The following is a 23,917-nucleotide window of genomic DNA, read 5'->3' as shown; positions in this document are numbered from 1 at the left end:
GACAACTTGACCTTCTGCTATGAAGCTACAGTAAGAATGTGCCCCACATTTACATGAACCTGTTTATTTCAGCCTTTTCTAACATCTTCTTTAAATTTGATACTGTCTTATTAATAAAATATGTTGCCAATACTGTGTAATTTGTCAGTGATTAGTAAACTCTCTGTAGGTTCATAGGTTAATTCATTCAACCCCTTGGGCCTTAAGACTAGCAATGCTTCACAAGTATATATGATCATTTTTGGTACCCAAGGTTATTAGTATATGTAGGGTTGGGCTTGGGGGGGTCTAGTATTTACAGGCTGTTAGACCACACTGGGGGTAAATATCCAATGCCACATCTAATAATTTATGCTTGACTTGGGTTTAGGAAAAACTCTGCTTCACATGGATTGAAGCTTGTTCCAGAGAAGGGGTAGTTTCTGAGACACATATCCCTCCAACATTTCCTATTAATGTCACAGATGAGATTTAAGTCCCTAGATCAGTTAATTCTGGTGTTATTAGTACTGTGAATGTGTAGCAGGTCCATCAGAGCAGAATCAAAGGATGCCATGTATGCCAGACACAGATCATCAGAAGTCTGTAGGTGACAGAGTACAGGGATAAGACTTTTAACTTATGTCTCTTAGGACATGTCTTTGATGCCCTGTACTCATTTTGTGATTAACATCTGTAGACATTCCAGTTATTGTATATGCTTAGTCAGGTCCAAACCAAAGGGGACATTGTTCTCTATGATTGGTCTGATGAGGGCTAAGTACAGTGGAACAATAAAAAAAATGATCAACATAGAATGATTTCCTTATTACCTTACACACAATGGTCAAATGTCAGGTTACTGTCTACATGTGTTTCCAAGTTCCTGACTACTACTAAAGGGTGTATTATCAATGTGCTAGTTTGCAGGAGTATTAGTTTTCCCAAAGGATCCTATTTAGATGGTGGCACTGGCACACATTATTAGTCTGTGTGAGACCTTCTTGGAGGCTTTTGGGGGAATTCTATTACTAAACCACATTTGCAGTCATCTGCAAACTTAGTCAGCCAGAAGTCTTTAATGTTGGTATTGACTTCAGAGAAGTAGACACCAAAATAGGAGCAAACCCAGCACAGAGCCCTGAGGGACTCCACTAGTCACCAGCCTCTTTGTGGAGGTAGACTTCCCTATCCAAACTTCTTGAGTACTATCTCTGAGATAGAGAGATACAGAGGGCTAGACATCAGGTGAGCTATGGGTTTATATATAATTTCATTTGTTTATCTGCATTGCTCAAGTAGAGTATTGTGTCAAATACCTTGGCCTGGTCAAGGTAGGCAATATGCACACTTTTGCCTTCATCCATTGCTTTCAAGATGAAGTACACCAAGTTGAGTATGCATGCTCTACCCTTGATGAAACCAAACTAGGTTAGGTCAGGTCCAGTGTTTCAATGTTACCTATGTTGTTATCATTCCAATTATAATTTTTTCTGTGGCTTTCTATATGACATTAGTCAGACTTATAGATCTATAGTTGCCAGCATCTGTAGATGGTCTGTCTTTGTGCAATGGATGATAGATGCATTCCTGCATTCACTTGGCATGAAACCTGTCTGAGGCTATTGTTAAATAGTGATTCTAGTGGTCTTGATAGGTCATGGTATCCTATTATTAAGGAGGTTTCCTGTGATATTATTGGGGACCACTTATTTGCAGTGTTTTTGGTCTTGGAGGGTACACTGAGGACCTGTTTCATAGTAATAGTCAGGAGAGTTATATTCAAGAATATTTCTTGAGGTCCATCTGGGGCAAAAGAGGGGGGGGACTACAGTTATATTTGCTGGCCAGTAGATTTGCTATATATTCTGACTTATTATAAGTGGTTCCGTTAATAAACATTTTGTAACATTGTTGTGTACAACCTTTGAGGTTGCGGACATAGCTGAAGAAAGCCTTGCGATTGTCCTTAGCCTGGGAGGCTATTTTTACCTCAGATTTGTCTTTGGTAGTCATCTACTTTTTGAAACCCACACTGTCCACCATGAACACATAGCTGTAAAACCAACACAGAGGCTACTATGACATGGAAATCTGCATTTTTTTCTATCAGGTACTGCCCAATCTTCTTTCAGTTTGATAAGTAGGTTAGTGGGCTGTTCTCTTTGAGTAAAGGTATATTATTACATTCAACAAAGGTATTGCACTGTGTATTGTTTGAGTAGAGTGTACTTATTAGGGTCTCCTTTTCAGGCATGACATGCAACATGGTTCAAGACACAAAGAATAAAGAATACAATACAGTAACATAGTACAGAAAATGCACTTGTATGTTATTTATATTATAAATGCAAGCGACATTATTATTCACAGTATGTACAGTTAAGACAGGCATTCAACCAATGGCCAGTTATTAAAAGTATGTATTTGCAACAAAAATCTGACTACGGTGTGAGCTGCATGGACTAGCTATCCACTGGTGCCCTTAAATAGTTATTTTTTTTTAGTTTTTTCAAAATAATTGAAGTGTTTTTTTGCTGATAGATTCCAAGCAAAGTGCTTTCTCCTTTGGAAGATTTAAAATAAGGTCTAATGACAGTAATAACTTTCTGGCTGTCATTAAGCATGTAGTTAGGCTGCTTGATGTGCAATTTTATTTTCAAGGGGAACAATGCCCTATTTTTAATAGCTTGTAGATTTGACAGTTAAGTAGAAATGTGACTCTGTAGCCAGTTAAACTGCTGTTGAAGTTGATAGTAATGAGTTTAAGGTTCTGCAAAAACAAATCTGCAGATTTAGTTTTTAGTACATATGTTGCAGTTGGAATGAAAGAGAAAGATTATGCATAATTTTAGGGATAAGCACATTTTTAACTAAATTTTTATGAGCTGTAGGGATGAGGAGGTATGAGATTTTATAGCATAATTTTAGTTGGTGAAATATTTGCTAATAATAATGTCAGTATAATTGTCCAATGAAAGACTAAGGTCCCTGGTGATCCCTTGATATTTTATTTCTGTTATTAGTGGTAGTGGGTTGACATCTGCATCAGTAATAATGAGATTTAGGGATTTAGGGAGTTTGTATGTGGTGCCAAATAATATGAGTCTATAAATACAGCTGCTGATTGTATAGTAGAGTTTAGCAGTGTCTTGAATAGATGCAGGCAACTTGGAAACCTATAAAACTTCCCCTTTAACGTTACCCAGTACTCAGTTACACAAAGAGCTACTTGTTTGCTTACTGTCACATAACATGGGTTATACATAACCTAGTTGTAGTTTCTATCCTCACAGCACCCAAGTTAGCCTGCTGTACCATGCCTTTGTAGTTCACCTAAAAAAGACCTGACACTATTGATGGCCAGTTTCCCAATTTCTCTGCTAGCAGTTTGGTAGATATGGGCAACCTGAAACAATGAAGGAATTGTTTCATGTTCATTGATAACCAGCTAATCTTTAAAGAAACAGATACCGTATGTGAGAGATGTAGTTACACAATGTCATTGGAGGCAAGACTCTCACACAAAAGCACTTAAAATAATAATCAGATTACCATTATACCCACCACATGTAGTACAGACCAAACACATAGACCAGCATATGCTGAAAAACTTAAAAGCAAAGACCTCCTAAATATTCATCATACAAAAAGAATCCTCAGCAACCCCAAAACCACTCCGCGAAAGCAACACAATACGATACATGCAGCCATACCCTTTGAAGCCTCAACTACAAAGCTGATAAGGCAAGCCAACACACTACCCAGTATTTTAATCCATTGTGAGACATACAGATGTCCTACTCACCAGGCTGAGTACTGAGAAAAATCACAAGTCATTTGCCTATCATAGTCCATGATCTGCCAGAAGCTCCATGATCTCAAGTCATAGTCCAATGATCTGAGATGTACCTTTCTGAACTATGAAGAGAGACTTTATATAGTTTTCAGGGACTATGTGTCCCAGGCTGGTATGTGCCTAGCACTGAGCAGCATTCTACCTTCAACAAGGATGATATTGCAGTATAAACAAAAGATGATTTATTTCATTAATTGGCTTAGTTTGTGGTACCATTCCATATTTGTCAAGATGGGAGGATATGGGAAACAGACCATGCAGTTTTGCTAAGGATAGTATGCACCTTTGCACTCCAGGCTTTTGAATATGGCTAAAACATTGTTCTCTCCCAAAGTGCCTTTTTTAGATAATGCCAATCTCACAAACCTTCCAAGATAGCAAAACTAACCCAAGGGAATATAAAGGTGTTGCTTCTTAATGCCAGGAGCCTAAAACAGAAGCTCTACTTCCTGCAGACTCTCCTCACCCCAGAGAATGTAGACTTCTGTGCAGTTTCTGAGACATGATTTAAAGCTAAGGTGAGCAATGTGGGCTACAGTGCCTTCCACACATTCACGCTAACTACTTCACAGGCAGGGGAATAAAGGTGGAGGTGTCTCAGTCTATCAATAACAAACTTATCTCAAGACTAGTTGTAAAGAAATTAGACACTGCCATCTGTGCTAGCATGTGTGGCTGGGGTTTTGTACATAATTTCAGACTAACTTGTGTATTATATGCCAGTATGGCTAGCTATGATATTGTAAATAAGTTCTTGTGTGTTGATTAATGCTCTGTTTGTACAGGATGTTTTAAAGGGTTAAACATTGTTCTGTTACATGTCTAACTGTGCATGTTTGTGAAGATGATTCTAACTGCAGCCTGTTTTAGAGCCAGCTGATCTGCAGATGATGTCATCAGAATGTTTCCAGTTTCTCTGTGTTTACTGGCAGAAACTGAAAGAAAGGAAGGACATTTAATAAACAGCTGTTTGTTGATTTTCAAAAAGTGAAATGAAAATAAGAACTGGAACAGTTGAGACAGTTAACCTAGTCTATAAAAGAGACTGATCAAGACAGTTGAAGTCAATTATAGTTGTTCAGTTCACAGTTCGCAGCTGTACTCAGCAGTGGATGCCCAAAGGGGTCACCAAGCCTGCCTTTGCTGTGTTGTAATATTTAGTTTAGATCAGGGGAAGTTTTCTTCAGTTAGATAGGAAATTATAGCTAATTAGTCAGAGTTTTTTCTAAATATTCGATTTCTATCCCTCTGTATTAATTTCATTTTCCTGGTGATTGAATTCTGTTTGTTTATCAAAATCACTGTTTTATATTTTTTAATCATTTTGTTCTTTATTAAATACTTTTATTATACTGCATTGTGGCTGATCAATTAGTGTATTCTTTAGTGATTTGGGAGTACTTATACCTGCTTTGATAATTCCTAGGCCACTGCAACAGCCTGGCTACTTTAGGTCATTTGCTACCATTTGTTTTAATACCTAATTTTAATAATTGAACACCACTTTGAAAGAGCATGTAGACACTCTGGTTGATGGCAGTGCTTTCCTATATCATTTGGGGAGAGGGATACAGCTGGAAATCAGTGTCAGGCTCTCCCAGAAGTGTTTGGATGTGTGAGATTCAATTTATTTAAGTGTGAGTGTATCAGAAGTGTTAAACTGGGACACATTGCTCTGGAGTGTATAATAAGGAGTTACATTAGGGGTAGATAGAAGCATACAGTCCAGTCGCAGGTTATAGAGCATGCCCTTTTTGTGCTCTTAGGGGAAATTGTGAAATATTACTCCTGTTTAAGTGACATTCTCACATTGGAGTCAGTAGTGAGGATTGAAGTTCCTGGCCCAGCGTAGTAGTGGACATCACTTATTGGTGGCAGTTCAGTGGGATAGTAGCTGGTTGTCACACTAGTCAAACAAGATGATGCACTTGAGCTTTTCAACTTGCCAATTTCCACAGGCAAAGTCCTATATCATATCCCCAGCAAGCTATAGGTCACCCTCTGTGTTGACCCAAGTAACCCATAACTTGTGCTTGGACTTACAGGAGGACCTAACCATTCAACCCAATACGATATACATGGGTGATTACAACTACACCACTATAAATTAGGATACTTACATGACCCCAGAGTTACAGGTCCAGAGATTCCTGGACTTAGTAAACACAAACACTTTGGAACACATATTTGATACACCCATGGCAAGTGCAAACATACTGAACCTGGTACTCACAAACATGAGAGAATGCTGTAACCACCCCCCCCCATGTAGTGTCCTGTCTATTAAAGTTAGACCACAAAGCTGTCGCCTTCATAATAAAAAATAATTCTGTGACCCTGACTAACCCCCTAACATTTAGGAAATATTCTAAGGCAAACTTCTTTCTACTAAGTGATAACCTGTTAAAATTTCAAGCTCCCCAAATGCTGAGAACACAGCCACCTATGCAGAATTATTCAAAGAAACCCTGTACAATCATGTCAATAAATATATACAGATAGCTGTGTCTGCCAGAAAATAAGCCCAGAATTAACTCAAAAAACAAACCTCCTGAGTGGAATCCAAACATAAACAGTTTGTAAAACATAAGAAAAAGTCATAGCTCATAGCCAAGATTAAGAAGTGCTACGCCCAGCATTATAAAAACACTTTCATCAATCTAAATAAACAATTGAGAGGGCAAAGTAAATCTACAAAAGCTAAGTTTGAGGTAAAGATAGGCTTCCAGATAACTACAAGGCTTTCTTTAGTTATGTTTGAAACCTCAAAGGCAACAGTGTGCAGAAGTGATTGCAAGTAGAGTCACCTACACAGAGCCAAAAGATATAGCATATCTGCTGGCCAGCCAACCTCTCTCCCCCAGCTGCCCAGGAAATACCATTGAATAAAGCCCCCAACTATCACTAGGGAGCAAGTCCTATATGTACTCTCTAATTCCAAAAACACCACATTGTTGGACCCTGATAACATCCCAGGATAATTCCTCAATAGCATGAAACATGACCCATCAGGATCAATGGAGTCATTGTTTAACCATAGCCTTCAGACAGGTTTTGCACTACACACATGGAAAACTACAACAGTCATCCCTCTGCACAAGGTTGGGACATCAGTGGACACCAGGATCTACAGACCCAAATGTCTGACTAGTCTCATATGCAAAGCCACAGAAATAATTATCATGGAAATGATTAATAATGACATAGAAAACCCTCAAACACGTATCCAACTCAGTTTGGTTTCATCAAAGGCAGATCATGCCTACTCAACCAGGTGAACTTCTTTGAGAAGGTCACCAAGGCAATTTATGAAGGCAAAACAGTGCATACTGCCTACCTTAACCTGCCTAAGGCATTTCATACAATATCTCTCTTTGGCATTGTAAACAAATTCATGGATATAAGCATAAACCCATATGTTACATGCTGGATAGCCAGTTGGCTCTCAGCTAGGACCCAGGAAGTTAGGATAGGGGTGACCACCTCTACAAAGAGGCCAGCCACTAGTGGAGTCCCTCAGGACTCTGTGTTGGGTCCACTCATTTTTGGCATCTACTTATTGGAAGTCAAGACCAATGTCAAGGACCTCTGGCCAAGTTTGCAGATGATTGCTGAATAGGAGCAGTCATAGAACCCCCCCCCCCCAAGACACAAACATCCTACAGGAAGGACTAACACAGATAAATGACTGGTGCCAAAGCCATAGCTTAAAACTAAATGCTAAGAAATGTATACTAGTACTCTTTGGGAAGATAGCCATTCTAAGAAATCACCTCATCGATAACCCACTCCTAAGCACAGAATAAGTAGTCAGGGATTTGGTTATGCACATAGATAATAACCTGGCTTTCATCCAACATTTGTCTAAGGTAATAAGGAAAACATTCTATGTTTCTTAACTTATAAGCAAGGTCATGGCATGAAGGTCTAGGGAAGTCATGGTTCCATGGTTTTCAGCCCTCAGCAGCCCCATCATTGAGTACAATGCCCCCTTCACTAGGTTCCTGCCCAGACACATGCAACAACTCTAGCATCTACAGAGGTTCCTCACAAAAAATAATATGGGTGTAAACAGTTTGTGCAGATCACCTCAAAGGCCTATCTCTATATTCTGTTTCTCTGTTTCCTACAGACTGATGAGAGATGATCTATGCCTGGCATAAAATGCATCCTTGGATCCTGCTGTGATGGAACTTTTGCACATTCCCAAAACCAATAGCATCAGAATTACTCAATGTTCATCATACTGATCACTGATGTGGTAGCCTTAGCCATATGGGGGTTATATGGGGTAATAGCTGCTCAGCATCCAAAGCTTCAGGAGATCTTCCATGCACCCAAACTGTAAGGCAGCTCAAGCTGAGCTGACTAAAAGACATGTTTTGGAGTGAAGTCCTTCAGAGCTTTACTGCCTTCTAAAATTATGGTCCTCTCAGGCTTTCAAGGATCAAGGGTTGGCTTGTGCTGTACTTTGCTGGACAACACCTAGTCACTTCCAATACTACTATTTCTGATAAGAATGGGAAACTTATTACTGGGTATAGGAAAAAAGTGTGTACTTCTGCAACTTTGATTTTCAGAATTTCGAATTATCAAGATGATATGTTACAGTTTGTTCTAACTGAAAGTATGAGAAATATTTTATCTGCAGTTTCTTCTAGTGAGGAAAAATCTGCTTTAAATAACTTAAGCTTCTTCTGTGGGATGGGTCACTGCTTGTTTACGGTGTGTCTATGACTCTGTTGATACTTCTTCCAGGGCTATGGCCACCGGTACTGTTTTGAGGAGTTCTGTGTGGCTGCCTTCTCAGAATCTTCCAAATTATGTTAAAAATGAGATTTTAAATTCCTCGGATAAAGATTTAGTATTTGGCCCTCCTGCTGCAGAGATGATCAAAATGTGTGATGAAAGTGGAAGATGTTTCAGCCATCCTTTTCCAAATTTTCCAAGGATTTTCTATCTCCTCATCCTTTGCCAAAAAGCAGAATAAACAGTCTCAATAAAATACAGATAAACCGATGTTTAAGAAGAAATGGCATGGGGGTTCCAAAAAGAAATCTTGAACTTCCCAAAACCAGAGACAGTCCAACAAATCTGAATGATTACCCCCAACCACCCTGGCCCTTTTTTTTTTTTTTTTTTTTATTCTAGAGAGTCTGAATCTCCATTTTTCTCTTTAGCAACAGTTTGTCAAACAAACCAGTTCGGAAAGTTATTCATCAAGGTTACAAAAGGCAGTCAGACAAAATTCCTCCTTTCCAGCGAGCCATTCCTCATGCTCCAGATCAGATGATTTTATTTTTCACCAGTTCTTCAACTCATGCTGTCACAAGGAGGGTTCTGTGTCAGACCATTTAACAGCCACATTGCCAAATGTATCATCTCATTGACAATGCAGGCCATCAAATCATTCTGACTGAGATCACGTTATGGCGGGCATCAGGAAAGTTCCCCTTTTCCTCACTGTAGTGCAGTCTTGTAGTTGGTATATATACTTAGAGGGGGGGGTAGGGGTGGGGTTTGATAGCCTGCATGGTCAACGAGATGATGTTTGACAATGTGGCCATTTGACAGTCTCACATTGACCCCCCTCCAAGGAGTGATAGAACCAGTTCCTCCTTCCCAGGTGTTTATTCAAGGCTGTTCATAGTGCCAAAAAAGGAGAATGCTTGGAGACCCATTACATATCTTTCTTTCCTAAACCTGTTTGTGATAGTACCCAAATTCAAAATGATGTTGCTTTATAATCTGTTACCTCCTCTTTCTCTTTCAAGTTTCCTTGTAATAGTAGACTTAAGAGATGCTTATCATCACATTCCTATTCATCCATATCATCCTTACACATTTCTTAAGGTTTTTTGTGTCTGGATTACATTATCAGTTCTCTGTCTTACACTTTTGTCTATCCACTGCACTAAGAGTGCTCACAAAGTATCTAGCTCCAGTTATTACTCAATGCAGGCTACAGGGTATCCACACTATTCCATATTTAGACAACTTGCTTATCTTTGCAAATTCTTTTTCAAAGTGTCAGGAATATCACTCTTGGGTTTGAGATCTCTTACACAAGCTGGGATTCTAACAGAACATTGAAAAGTCTTTCTTGACTCTTTCACACAGGATTTTGTTCCTTGAATGACAACTGACAGCTATTGACATCAGTTCAAATAACTTTTCTTCCACTGGGAAAAAAAATAGATCTATTATCTAGATCTTCTTCTAAGATTTTCGACTCAGACTTCAGTCACTGTGAGGGAATACCTCTGAATTCTGGATCTCATGGCATCCATGATTCTCATGATACTCCTGGCAAGATTCTACATAAGAAAGATAGAGTAGTGTCTAAAATCTCTTTGATCCCAGCTCCAACATCCTTTATCTTTTCAAATCCTAGTGCTGGGGTTTGTCAAAAGAGAAATCATTTGGTGGAGAAAGCAGATATCCGTAAATCCAGGTCCCTCCTTCTCCCTCCCTGCTCCAAAGCAGTGAGTCACCACAGATGCCTCAGACTTTAATTGGGAATCAGTTTCAGGAGGGATAAAAGTACAGAGGGTGTGGAATGCCAAGAACAGATACAAGCATATAAATATCAAGGCAATGCTTGCTCTGATTGAGGCACTTAACTCTCTGAACCATCTTTGGCCCCCAGGACTTATTTAAATGGTTACAGCAATACCACAGTTATGTGGTACATCAACAAGCTAGAAGGGGAGCCAGATTGTACCCCCTTTGCAGACTAGCTGTGTTAGGTAGGGATATAGCTTCATAGCACAATCTCTCTCTACTGGCAGCCTACATTCTGTTAGAGCAAATTGTGTGGCAAACAAACTGAGCAGAACCAGGGCAGACCCTTACAAATGGAAACTAGATTGGAGGTCTTCCAAGATTTGATCTATCTGTGGGGAGATCCTCAAGTAGACCTCTTTGCCTCCTCTCTGAACAATCAACTAAAAATATTTTGTTCTATACAAGAAGGCCTGAAAGACAAACGCCTTTTTCCTTTTCCTTGGATAAGAATGTTCCTGTGTGCTTTTAAACCATTTCCACTAATATCCAGGATGCTTCTGAAAATTCAGCAGAAATACCACAAAATGACCATGGTGACTCTCTTCTAGCCCAAGTTACTGGGGTTCTCCCTTCTTTTTGAAATGGCCAGAGGCAATTAGCACAAGCTTCCTCATAGACTAGCTGTACTCATACAAGAACAGAGGTGTTTGATACACCTTGCCATCAATTAACTTCATTTGATTGCCTGGATGATAGGGTCTTAATTCCTTTTTCTGAGGATGTGCAGCAGGCACTAATGGAAGCAATAAAGCCTGCTACTAGAAAATCATATATTAGCAAATGAAAAAGGTTTTCTAGTTGGTACCAACAACATAACTAGAACTGATTCAGGGCTAGTTGTTCTCTGGTTTTACAATATTTGTGTGAATTATTATCCAATGACTTTTCTTATTCCCTTAACAAGGTTAATTTTTCAGCCATTTCAGCATGTCTGTCCATGGATCCTCTTCTTTCAATGCAGTCTCGTGTCAAAATGTTTTTGAAAGGAATTTTGCATAAGTGACCTCCAAGAAAACTGATGACCTCCTTGAGATCTTGATTTTGTGTTACAGAAGCTAACACTTGCTGTATTTGAACCAGTTAATCTAGGTGTCTTGAGGTTCTTAACATGGAAAGCAGTTTAATTGATTGCTCTGACCTGTGCAAGAATGATATCTGAATTGCAAGCTCTTATGGTGAATCAACCCTATCTCATTTTCCATAGGGATGGGGTGTCTTTGAGAACTAATTCTTCTTTTATTCCTAAAATGCTATCCGAGTTCACTTTAAGCCAAACTGTCCATCTCCCTGTTTTTTTTCCTGAACCTAAAAATGAGGGATAAAGGACATTCCATATCTTGGATGCACACAGAGAACTCAGGTACTATCCTGACAGAACTAAATGTTTCAGTTCTTTGGATCAATTGTTAATTTCTTGTAAAGCTAAAATAGAAGTGACTACCTGTGTCAAAACAGACTCTTTCCAAATACTTGTCTAGGGCTATTACCTATTACTATACTCACAGTAATAAAACTATTCGAGGCAGGGTCAAGGCCCTCTTTACCAGGGCCTTGGCTTCATCTATGGTTTTTTTAAAGGTTTGGATTTTAGAAGTATTCTTAAAGCTGTTACTTGATCCTCTCTATATACTTTTACAAAGCACTATAAGCTTGATTCCTTCCTTAGGTCCAGAACGGGCTTTGCTAGGACAATTTTCCAGTGGCTCCTGGACTGTTCTCATTCCACCTCCCAAAATGTAGTTAGATAGGGCAATCTTCCCATACAGCTAAGGCTACTGCAGCAGTGACCAATATGATGAACATTGTACAGTTGTGTAAGTAAACTTACTATAACAATAGATGTTTGAATGATCACTACAGTAGGTGCTCCCTCCCTCCATCCCCCTTGTTTTTTGGTGTGTGTTTTTATGACAGGGTGCAGACATTTATTTTTTGTTGTTCCTAGCTTTGTCCTTTTAGGGCTCAGCCACCCTCCCTCTCTGTTAGCAGGAAAGCTCAGAAGGGCTTTGTATCAAAATGTGTCTTTTAGTCAGCTCAGCTAATGCTTCCTAACAGTTTTGGCAAATGGAATTTCCCCTAAAGCTTTGGAAGCTGGCTGGCTGTTATATCCTTGGCAGGATAATACCTTGTATAGCTAAGACTAAAGCAGCAATGATCATTCAAACATCTACTGTTATTGTAAGTTTACTTAGACAACTGTACTGTCTAGGGATTTAAACTTTGCTTGCAACGTAAATAGAACATGTTGGAAGGACAGGTATGTGTCACAGAGAATTCCCCTTCTCAAGAATAAGCTTCCCATCCATGTGAAGCAGAGCTCTTCCCTAACTCTGTTCAAGAGAAATCTGGACCAGTGGGTAGGAAATTGGAAACACACTCCGAGTCCATCACCTGTGTCTCCAATTAAAAGGGGGAGCCTGTAACTTTTGCCTACCTTATATATACCCCTTAAAATAACCTCTAATGCACATAAACTTGTGGGCTTCAGTTGGGATGCTTGGTTAGGCTTATAAAAGCCCAGTGGTTTTTAGCCCAGGATACACCTATGAACCTATAATGTTAGACTTTAGAGGCTCAATTAGGAACATATTTTTATTCATCCAGTAGCATACATCTGTAAAGCTAGATTGTAGTTTATTTTAAAAGGTCAAGACATTATAATATTATTCAAGTGCATAAAGGATCAAATTGATACAAGGCAGGTCAGCGGATGAATCATTGATGAAAAGGGAAAATAGCAGTAGTCCAAGGACTGATCCTTGTGGAATGCTTATGTTAATAGTGCTTTTATTTGAAAGGTAGGTGTACTCAGAGTGTTTTGTTCTGGAGGAAACTTTGAAAACATCTTATTGTATTTGGGCCAAAATTAAAGTTACTAAGTCTGTAGAGGAGTTGGCTACGAGTTACTGTTTGGAATGCGCTTGTCATATCAATGCATACACGCCCTTTAAGTTTTGACTCTTTCATATTGATATAAATGGTCAGTGGTTGTGTATAATGATGTAATGGCACTGGAAGCAGTTCTGAATCTGTATTATATTATACAAAAAGTCCATATTTGTGTATGTGATCCCAGAGTTGGCTGCTTATACTTTTTTCAAAGATTTTTGTTAGAGGGCACAGGTTTGCAATACAGCAATAATCTTTGTATTCCTTAGGGCTTGTTTTTGGGGGGAGATGAATGGTGGCTGAATATTTAAAGGCTGTGGGGAAAAATAGAAGTGGTTAAGTAGAGGTTGAATAAATGACTAAGAGGTGCTGTTATGAAAAGAGCTGACATTTTCATGAGGGTGGAGTATAGTTTTTAGAGTTAGAGGTGGATTTTTCATTTATGTTGAGAATAGTTGTTTTGACTTCCTTTTTTCTTTGAATATTTTATTAGAAGTTTTTAAGAAAAAATACAAAATTGACAAATTTTGAAATGTTATATAACAAAAGAATGAAATAAAACATGTTTTAAAGATCTAACAAAGTTATAACTATATACAATATGTACAGTAAGCCTGCAACCAAAAGATAATAAATGAAACAAAACAATTATAAAAAAAATATTTCTAAGAACAGTCTAAATAATTAAATAGTTGAAGTTGGCGATTAAATAATGGCCAAAACCTTCAACTAAGGATTATTCCTTAATTTATTTGGATAAATTCTTCTCTCTTTTACTTTCATTTCTTTAATTGCTATCTCCTTTAAGAAGCCAATAAAGTCTTCAAATTTTGTTTCTGAAGAGGATTTCCAGTTTCTTGTAATAGATTTTCTAGCCACAGGGAGTATAGTTCAAGTTAGATAAGAAAAATCTTTCTTTTCTATATCTCTTCCCAGAATATTCAAGAGAACCATGTTCTTTTGTTAGAATGACTGCGTCATTCCATAATGCTTTCAAAATTTTGAACTTTTACCCAGAAATTCTGAACCATACAGCAGTCAAAGAACATATGTGACCAATTAGCCTTAATTTGTTTATTACAGCTCCAACACTTAAAAAGATTTTCTTTTTTTCATTTTAGCAACTTTTGCAGGTGTTAAAAAATATCTAAACCAACTGAGTAAACTTAAACTATTAAACACAAAATACAAAAAAGGCCGTCCGCTTCCCCTCACTCTAAAATTTAATAAAACAAAGGAGAAACGTACAAATAAAGTGCTTTTCATTTAGTTAGGTAACCAAACTTCTTCAGATAAAATGTTCCATATCAGCTGTTATTTAAATAACCAATAAAACATGTGACTCATTTCAATTCCATCAGAACCAATTAAAATCACATTCGGGAATTCAAAAGTTCATAAGTTGAAGTACCCAAAAAACCCCGCCAATACCCTTCAATTCAACGTGCCTGGGGTTGAACTACATAAGTTATAATAACATATCAAAGTACGGTATCTAAAACTACTACCTCATGAATGACATAAATGCAAAAAATATATGTGTGTGTATGTTTTTATATTTGTATATATGAATATATTTTTATATTTTTATGTTTTTATGCATTTTAACAGGTTCAAAAGGTCTGGTTATGTACAAGACATTCACCTTAACAGACCTTTTAATTTTTTTTTTCTCAAAAAACTTTTTATTAGGTATATATAACAAGACAATAAGAGTATTGTACATGAGAAAAAATATGTTTGAATAAGCAGAAATGCAATATTAAAGAAACCAACTTTTTCAGAAAACTTAAATACAAAAGTAATAACACAAGCAATACAAAAATATATACACTATGTACAAGTTAGGCTAACTGAAAAACAATGAAAAAAGAGAAACCTGACATGAGAAAAAAATATTTATGCAATTAACACAAGTTAAATAAAGAATTTGAGGCACTAATCATTAATAATGTTTAAAATTTTTACTAACATTAACTTTTTAAAAGTCATTTTTTTTGGACTTCTAACTATGTTTTTTTGAGCATCAATATATAAATAAGCCATTTTCTGAAAAGCAACCCAATTACGTTTGGTACGATCAAGCCAATTTTGAGTTATGTACAATTTTAATAGTGAGCAAATAAAGATAATCACATGAGTATCTAATTTTGAGAAATGAGTTAATGGAATATTAAGAATGGCAAATTCCCAGGATAATGTAGATTTATGATAACCCATTTTTTGTAGCCTGACTTTCAGAGACATCCACATTCTATGAGAAAAACTACAATACCATAAAATATGGAGGAGATCTGCCTGGGGGTGATGACAACAAGGACAAGATGAGGATTTACTTGGGTTAAATTTATTTAATTTGTACGGAGTATAATAGGCATCATTGTTAATCATTAATTGTGTGTATAAAAGTTTTTTAAAAGGGGTACAATCCTTTGTATATCTGATAGCCATGAGTTTCTGATGCTCAGATATTTGGGGATTATGTGTTAACCAGACATTTGACAGAAGACAATTGTGATCCATCATTAAACTCTTTATCAACTTGTAAGAATTTGATAACATTTTATGTGATAAAGATAAAGATTTTATAATCGTGTTGAGATTATTCAATTGGTGTACTGTAGATTCTATAAATGGAAACCTAATTTTAATTGTTTCCCTTAGTTGACGAAGAATTGACGATTAATTCCACTTAACTTTCAAAATCTTGCGCCAATCAGTTAGTGATAAGTCAAAATGTTTTAAAACATCCCCAACTTTTAAATTCTTTATTATAGGATAATGTGTTAAGTTAAAAGGAGTATTATATAATCTAGAATAGGAAATTCTAACCGATTTGGGGAACCATAAAAATTTAGCTAAAACTTTATTTACCGATTCAAAAAAAGACTTAGGAACTATCTGATCAGAAGAAAAGAAATGGTAAAGGAATCTAGGTAAAATGTTCATTTTAATTATGGCAGCCTTTGATAAAAGTGAGAGATTTAGATGTTCCCATCAGTTTATGTCAGATAATATTTAGTTCCAAACTTTATTTAAGTTATTTTGAAAAGAAGATTTATTATTGTGTTCTAAACTGATACCTATGTACTTTATACTATAAGTACACTGAATTTGAATATCAGAAAACGGGAGTGGTTTATGGACTAAATGATTTAAAGGAAATATATAAGTTTTAGAGGAGTTTAAAAGATAGTTCGAAACAGATGAGAAGTAATCAATAGAATTTGTTAATTTCTTAAAGTCAGATAATGGAGTTTGAAAATAAATTGCTAGGTCATCAGCAAAGGCTGAGAAATAAATTTTTGTGTTAATAATTCTAGGAATATTATGAAAAGTGTTCTGAATAATGTACAGCAATAGAGGTTCTAAATAAATGTTGAAAAGAAAAGGGGATAATGGACATCCTTGTCTCGTACCTCTAGTGATCTTTATTGGAGAAGAAAAGTGACCATTGATGTATAGTCTGGTAAACATATCTTTATACAATATTTTTATGAAGTTAATAAAAAATAAAGGAATATTAAAACAAAGCATAGTTTGAAAAAGAAAATTCCAACAGACTCTGTCAAAAGCATTAGAAGCATCAACACTCAGAGCATATATTGGGTTAGTATCATTTTTACTCAGATGAATGATAGACTCTAAAGATAAAGTATTATCCCAAGCATGTCTATGGGACATAAAACCAGATTGATCTTGAGAAATAATTGAGGGTAAAATCTGTTTCAGTCTACCAGCCAGAATAGATGATAAGATTTTAATATCAATATTTATTAAAGATATGGGTCTATAATTTACTGGGTCTGATTTTTCTTTGTTATTTTTCAGAATTAAAATAGTTTTAGATGTATTCCAATGAATGTCTGAAATATCATTTGTTCTAATATAATTATATACTTTAAAAAGAAAAGGAAGAATCACTGATTTAAAAGTTTTGAAAAATTCCGGAGTGAAACCATCTGAACCAGGAGATTTGCCAGACTTAAGATTATCAATAGAATCCGATATCTCTTGCAGAGAAATAGGAGTAGAAAGCAATCTTTGTTGGTTATCATTTAATTTAGGGAAATGTAAAGAATTTAAAAAGGTTTTTAAAAAATTATCATTAACAGAATTAGAAGAATTTGAGTATAAATCCGTATAGAGTAAAGTAAAAAGCTGAATAATTTCGTCATCTGTTTTGTACAATTTATTGTTATAAAACAAGGAAGAAATTTTTGGTCTGTCAAAATTATTTTTAATGATTCTGGCTAATAACTTGGAAGGGACCTGGGCCCATTCTGAATATGAAGCAAGTAGTTTTTGTTCAACTAAAGAGAGGCTATTTTGATGAAGCATAATTAAGTCTTTCTGACATTCAAGAACTTTCTTTTCTAAATTGGAATCATAGTTCCTTCTAAGTTGATTTTCCAAAGATAGAATTCTATATTTTAAGAACTTCTCTTTTCTAAAGTACTGTTTTTTGAGATAGGCCGCTTTACTGATAAGCAATCCTCTCAGTCTAGCTTTACAAGCAGCCCATTGTATGTCATACGGGATATCTGATGACCCTAGATTACCCTCCATTTCCTGAATAATTTCAGAGCATTGTTGACAAATTTCTTCATTAAGTAGTAAATTATTATTTAAAGACCATTTATTTGACTTGAAATTATTTTTAATATTAGTATTTATGTCTAGTTTTAATGAAATTCTCGAATGGTCAGAAAAAATCTAGGTTCAATAGTAAAATCTAGAATATATTTTGAGATAGAGTCAGAGATTAGAAAAAAATCTAATCTGGACCATGATCGATAACACTTAGAGTAATAGGTATAAATATCATTCCTATTTGAGATTTTGACAGAATGTAATGGATCAACCAAACCATACTCTATCATTAAATCGTTAAGAGCCAGAGTAGATTGATAGTTATAGGAAGCAGTGGATCGAGAACGATCAATTTCTGGATTTATCACTGCATTCCAATCTCCTCCTACTATAATATAATGATCTTTATATGAAGTGAGACTATTGTAATTTTTTAAAATAAACAGATGTTGTAGACTACATGGACCATATATATTTAGGACTAAAAGAGGTTTATCTAGACTATGAATAGAAGTGGTAAACAAACACCATCTACCCTCATTATCAAATTTCTCATCAATTATGATCCCCATGAATTTTTGTTTAATAATTATGGCTACTCCTCTGGAATTAGATGATTCCCCAGCTACGATCCTCTTAATCCATTTTTTATTTTTCTCTTTGGCCCAATCAAGTCGAGGGATATGAGACTCTTGAATAAAACAAATATTGGCCTGTGACTTGAAAATCAGATGAAACAATAATGACTTTTTGGTTTTATTTTGGACTCCTCTAACATTCCAGGAATCCACCGATATATCAACTGACATATTTAAGGCAAATAAGCAATATTGATGCTGTTAAACAAAAAAAAATAGTAAAAAAAACATAGAATGAAGTCCCAGCAATACGTAAACCAGTGCCTATAAGTGATGATAAAGATCCACTTGTATTGAACAATGTTTGAGTATATAATCAAATCAAAAAATATTCCTTGTAAAGGAAAAATAGAATAAAGAATAAAATAGCATTCAATTATTTCCTTTATCCTACCCCTAGTGCCTACCCACTGAACACCTATTGATAAAGGAAAACCATATATGATTAAAATAGAAGATGAAGTTTTAAATATTAATAGCATCTGAATAATAAAGCAAACACAAAATGTAAGCCTAACAAAAGTTAAAACCCTTACTAAACTACCAAAACTATATACAAGATTAACTACTTTCAAGATGTCCAACATACTCAATCCCCACTAATATATTACACTATAAGCTCCCATTTTTAAGTAAAAAAAATATATAACAATAGACTAAATTTCCTCACATATTCCCAGGAAAAAAGAAAAAAAAAAAAAAAAAAAATTTGTGATTGACACAAATAACCCATAATAAGCTGGGAACAAACAAATATGAAACAACATATATGCAAATTAAAGTAAAATATATTAACCTTACAATATATATGAATAAACATATACTAAACTAAAATATTTGAATTATGAATAAGATGCTGATTTAGCTATAAAATGAAACTAGCTATAAAAATTGTAGATCAAATAAAATTATGTAATATCTAATAATCACACAATAAAAATAGCAATTTTCTCAGAGGTGAATTGATGCCTAACTGTGACAATAATATCTTAAATTATGTTTAAACATTTATATCTGGACCAGATACAGTATAATCTGTCACCCAGAAGACTTACACTCCATAATCAACCCCCCAAAAATAAAAATGAATGTTACCTGCCAATGTAGTTGTTATACAGGAGCATTTCTATATATTAAATATATTTTGGCGCCATCTAGTGAATAAAAAGTAAAAAAAAAAAACAGGTGAACAATGTCCTACCCTAGAGTGTATACCTAAATTCAAAGTTAAATGGCTAAGAACAAAGAACAAAACGGATTATATGCTTCAAAAAATAAAGCATAAACTATTTGTATCAAAAGCACCATTAGTTAAATATTCATGAAGCATATTAGTGTATAGAGAAGCAGTCTAATATCGTGAAGTAAACCACACAATTCTCGTACACTTCACTTTTTAAAATATCCAACATGAACAAAACAGTCCTAAATTTAAGCTGTAAAATAGTCAAATAGTATAAATCTAAACCTAAATATTAAATCAAGAACTTTAAAAGATAGATCTAAATGTAATGCACAACGGCTTAACTATATGGTAGATTGTCCAAAGTAACTAACAATCAAAAACCCCATGCAGTATGAAGTAAGATGCATGAAATCTCGAGATAAAAAGGCAATAAAGCCATACATGAACAATGACAAGCGTATCAAAAAAAAAAAAAAAAAAAAACACAAATATATTTTCTTATTTGTCTCTTTTTATATTACAGGAATAAAAGAGACTAACCTCTTTTTGTAGAAATAGAGATACATTCCCACTTGTAAGATGATATCAAAAGCTCGCGTAAAGCGAGAAAATCACAGAAAGATTTCCTGGTGGTACAGTGGAAATATGCCCTATCAAAGCCTGAAGATAATCATCGCCAGACCCATACACATTGTAATGAGAAAATAAAAACAAGTTAAAAGTCCATCTCCGAACTCGAGTTGGTGGTGAAGGTGTACTGCAACTGCGAAGTCCACGGAACTCCTCGGCTAGTGATGACGTCACCCATAGACTCCAACAGTTCAAATGAAGTGCGCGAACATGTACGAAAACAGCTGTTGATGCAAGGGGAAGATTTTTAACTTGAATAGCCTCGAGAAGTGAAAAATTCTCCCTCCAAAAGCGGACTACTGGCGTAGGACGCTAAAAACTAGAAACTTGAAAATAATAACATATTAACTTTACAATATGAATAAAAATGACAAACTGCTAGGCCATTAGAAACTCAGAAATAAAATATGATTCTGGAAACCTGGAAAGTTAACAGTGACATACTTCACATGAGATTCTTGGCATAACAAGAAAAGATATACTGAAATAACAATTTAAAATGGAATAAAGTTAAACTATAACAGACAAGAACATCCTAGAGCATGAAATATTAAAAAAATAAATAAATATAAATAATATACATCCTTTTGAAACTCAATATAAAAGTAACATATTAAGACACAGTATCAGGAAGTTTTTTGAAAGCTTTGAGAAATATATCTTTAGCTTCCTTAGGATCAGAACACACAAATCTTTTATCATTGATAGTAAAAGATAAGGTATTTGGATAGGACATACGAAATCTTATCCCTCTTTTTATCAAGTCAGCACAATAGGGAGAAAGTTTTTGTCTATTAAGTTTTATTTGAGAGGGAAGATCTTGAGCAAATGACAGTTTATGAGACTTCCATGTAAACTGCTTTTTACTTTTAGCTGCTTCCAGAATTTGGAAAGTGTCTTGAAAATTTAATAGTTTTGTGTAGATAATCCTTGGTAAAGTAGAATCCTGACTTGCACGTAATGCTCTATGAGCTCTTTCTACAATTATGGTATTAGAGGATGAATCACAGTTTAACAAAGATTCAAAGATGCTTTTAGTCACAGATAACAAGTTTTTATTGTCATAAGATTCAGGCAAACCACGAATAATGATGTTATTTCTACGACTTCTGGCTTCCAGATCCAACAATTTGGTTTGTATATCAGAAATAATCTTATCTTTAGACTTAAGGTCACTTTCCAGTGAATCAGTTCTAATCTCTAAAGCTGAATTTTTATTATCAATCATATCCATTCTGTCATTTATTTGTTTTAAAGTCTTACTAAAGTCAGCAAATTGTTCTGAGAAATTTTGAATAGCACTCTGGATGGGCTTTAATGCTAATTTTAGTTCATCCAAGTAAAATTTGAATCATTTAAGTCTTTATTACTTACTTTGGAAGAATCTGAAGATTGCTTAGATGTTCTTAATCTTTTTGAACTTGAATCTTTTTCAGGAGAGAGCATTGAAGTAAATTTGGCCTTTGTAGGCTGAGTCTCCATAGAGTCAGATTTAGTAGCCATACCCAGAGATGTAGTGCAACTGACAGGATTTCATGATCCAGGAGTCTTCTAAGGCAGCAGATAATCAAAGCAGCTGAGAGAACAAAAATGTTCTGAGGTAAAATAAATCCCAGGATAATAGTTCCAAACAAAAAAATATTCCAAATGCGCAGAAGACTATTTATAGAATCTTTTTGTAGAAAAAACTGAGGAAAAAGAGTACTGTAAAATTGTAAAAAAAAAACAAAAGTTAAATAGCTGTGAGGAGCTCAAAGAGTAGGGACTAGTCTAGTCGGCAGCCATCTTGGAATCCCAGACCTTTTAATTTTAAAATGCATGCTTTGAAACAGGTTTCATTTAAACCTGGGTGTTAGCAAGAATTTCATCTGAGTTGCCATAACAGCTCTAATCTTTCCAATAGTATGGAAATAGGTCCTCCTCTACTATCTATCTTCACCTGGTCTATTAATTGAAATTTAAATTTGTGGTTTGGAAATTCCACACAATGTTGTGCTAGTGCATTGTCTGTCTTACTTCTACTGATACAGTATGTGTGTTCATATACCTGCTCTCTGAGCTTGCGGTCGGTTTTACTGATGTAAAATGCTGAACAGCACTGGCATTGTGCTAGGTAAACAATGGATTTAGAGTTGCAGTTAAATTTGTTCATAGTGTAGTATGACCTACCCCTAACTCTGAACCGAAGTCCTGTCTCCACGTATTTGCATTGATTACATGTATCACATCTATACATCCCAGGATTCCTACTGGCGATTGACTTTGTAGTTTCCATTATGTTCTTCAAATTCCTTCCTTTTTTAAAACTGACTACTGGGTGTTCTCCTGTTTTAACCTTAATATCCCTATCTGTGGTCAATACGTCCCAATTTTTTGTTATAATTCTTTTCATTTCTACTGCGTCTGTGCAATAGATAGTAATGAAACATAAACATCTGTGCCATTACCTAGACATGGTTTAAATGCACAGAAAGTGCAGTGGTAGTGCAGTGCTTCAGTGCCTTTACATATATTTAGAGTATCAGCTGTACAGACAGGTGAAGGAGTCTCAAACTGTATAGCAATATAGTCAAATGAAACACTGAGACACGGAATGCATTCAAGTCATTTATTGTGCATAAACACATCAGGAGCTGTAATTTGTAATTTAAAACTTCAAACGTCATATGTTTACTGACTGACTTATTACTTCTAACACATTCACATGTGCATCTCCACTCAAGCTTACATCTACACTGAATAACTAGACAAAATGGCACTGATCTCGCACGTGCTCACTAATTTATATGCACATGCTGTGTAGCTACAGTGACTGACTAGGTTCAATATACACACTGAGCTACAACTACTACCAACATCCATTGGCACAGCTCTGTTGTCTGTGGAACCCATCCTCACCTTACCACAACCCATGGAAGGAGAGGTCATGCCCAGCACATCTACTTGGGAGGTACAGTCATCCTGTGCCAAGCACGTACAATGGGCAATAAAGCATCCACAGAGCATGGGCACAGAGGTTGAGACAGGTGTCTGGTAGTCATCAGCATATTGCCTCTTGGTCATTGCCTAATATGGATGCCACAATGTGCATTACACAGGTCATGTCTTTGTATTACTACCTCCTCCACACCACCCACTGGTAGACTGCCTGGTGAAACATGACATGGGTGGCCAATCCTTCTCAGCTGAGGTCCAACATTTGTCCCACACACATACACACAGTGGTACCACATCTTCATTATCTGTGTGCCCTAGAACACATTGTGTACACTTAACCAAGTACTGCTGGACCCCTAGGACCCCTACCCCTCTTAAAAGCACCATCCCCCTCCCCACACAGTATACCCAGCTCCCCCATTGCCCTAGCCATATCATACACTCCTATCTACATAAGCCCCAATGTCACATCTGTACCTTTGCTGATTCATGTATCTGTACCCATCCCCACAAGTTCATATGATGACTGCTGTGCCCTGCCCTCACAGCTGTGTTATATAGGTAGGTGATGTCTAATGCTTAGCCTGGCCAGTGCACTGTAGAGCATATCCTAGGTATAGTATTGCATGCATCAGTTTT

At 35.9% G+C, this 23,917-nt stretch overlaps 1 protein-coding gene across 2 annotated transcripts in view; it reads left to right on the top strand.

Moving 5' to 3' along the window:
- The window catches only part of LOC122815513 (solute carrier organic anion transporter family member 1C1-like), a 4,185,790-nt gene that overhangs the window by 3,605,917 nt on the left and 555,956 nt on the right, over positions 1-23,917 (top strand). The window lies entirely within an intron of this gene.

This window comes from Protopterus annectens, chromosome 11.part0 (assembly GCF_019279795.1).
Source record: "Protopterus annectens isolate FY-2018-M chromosome 11.part0, PAN1.0, whole genome shotgun sequence".
Taxonomy (NCBI): Eukaryota; Metazoa; Chordata; order Ceratodontiformes; family Protopteridae; genus Protopterus; species Protopterus annectens.
The sequence above is the reverse complement of the archived record's forward strand: the minus strand, read 5'-3'. Positions and strand labels throughout refer to the sequence as shown.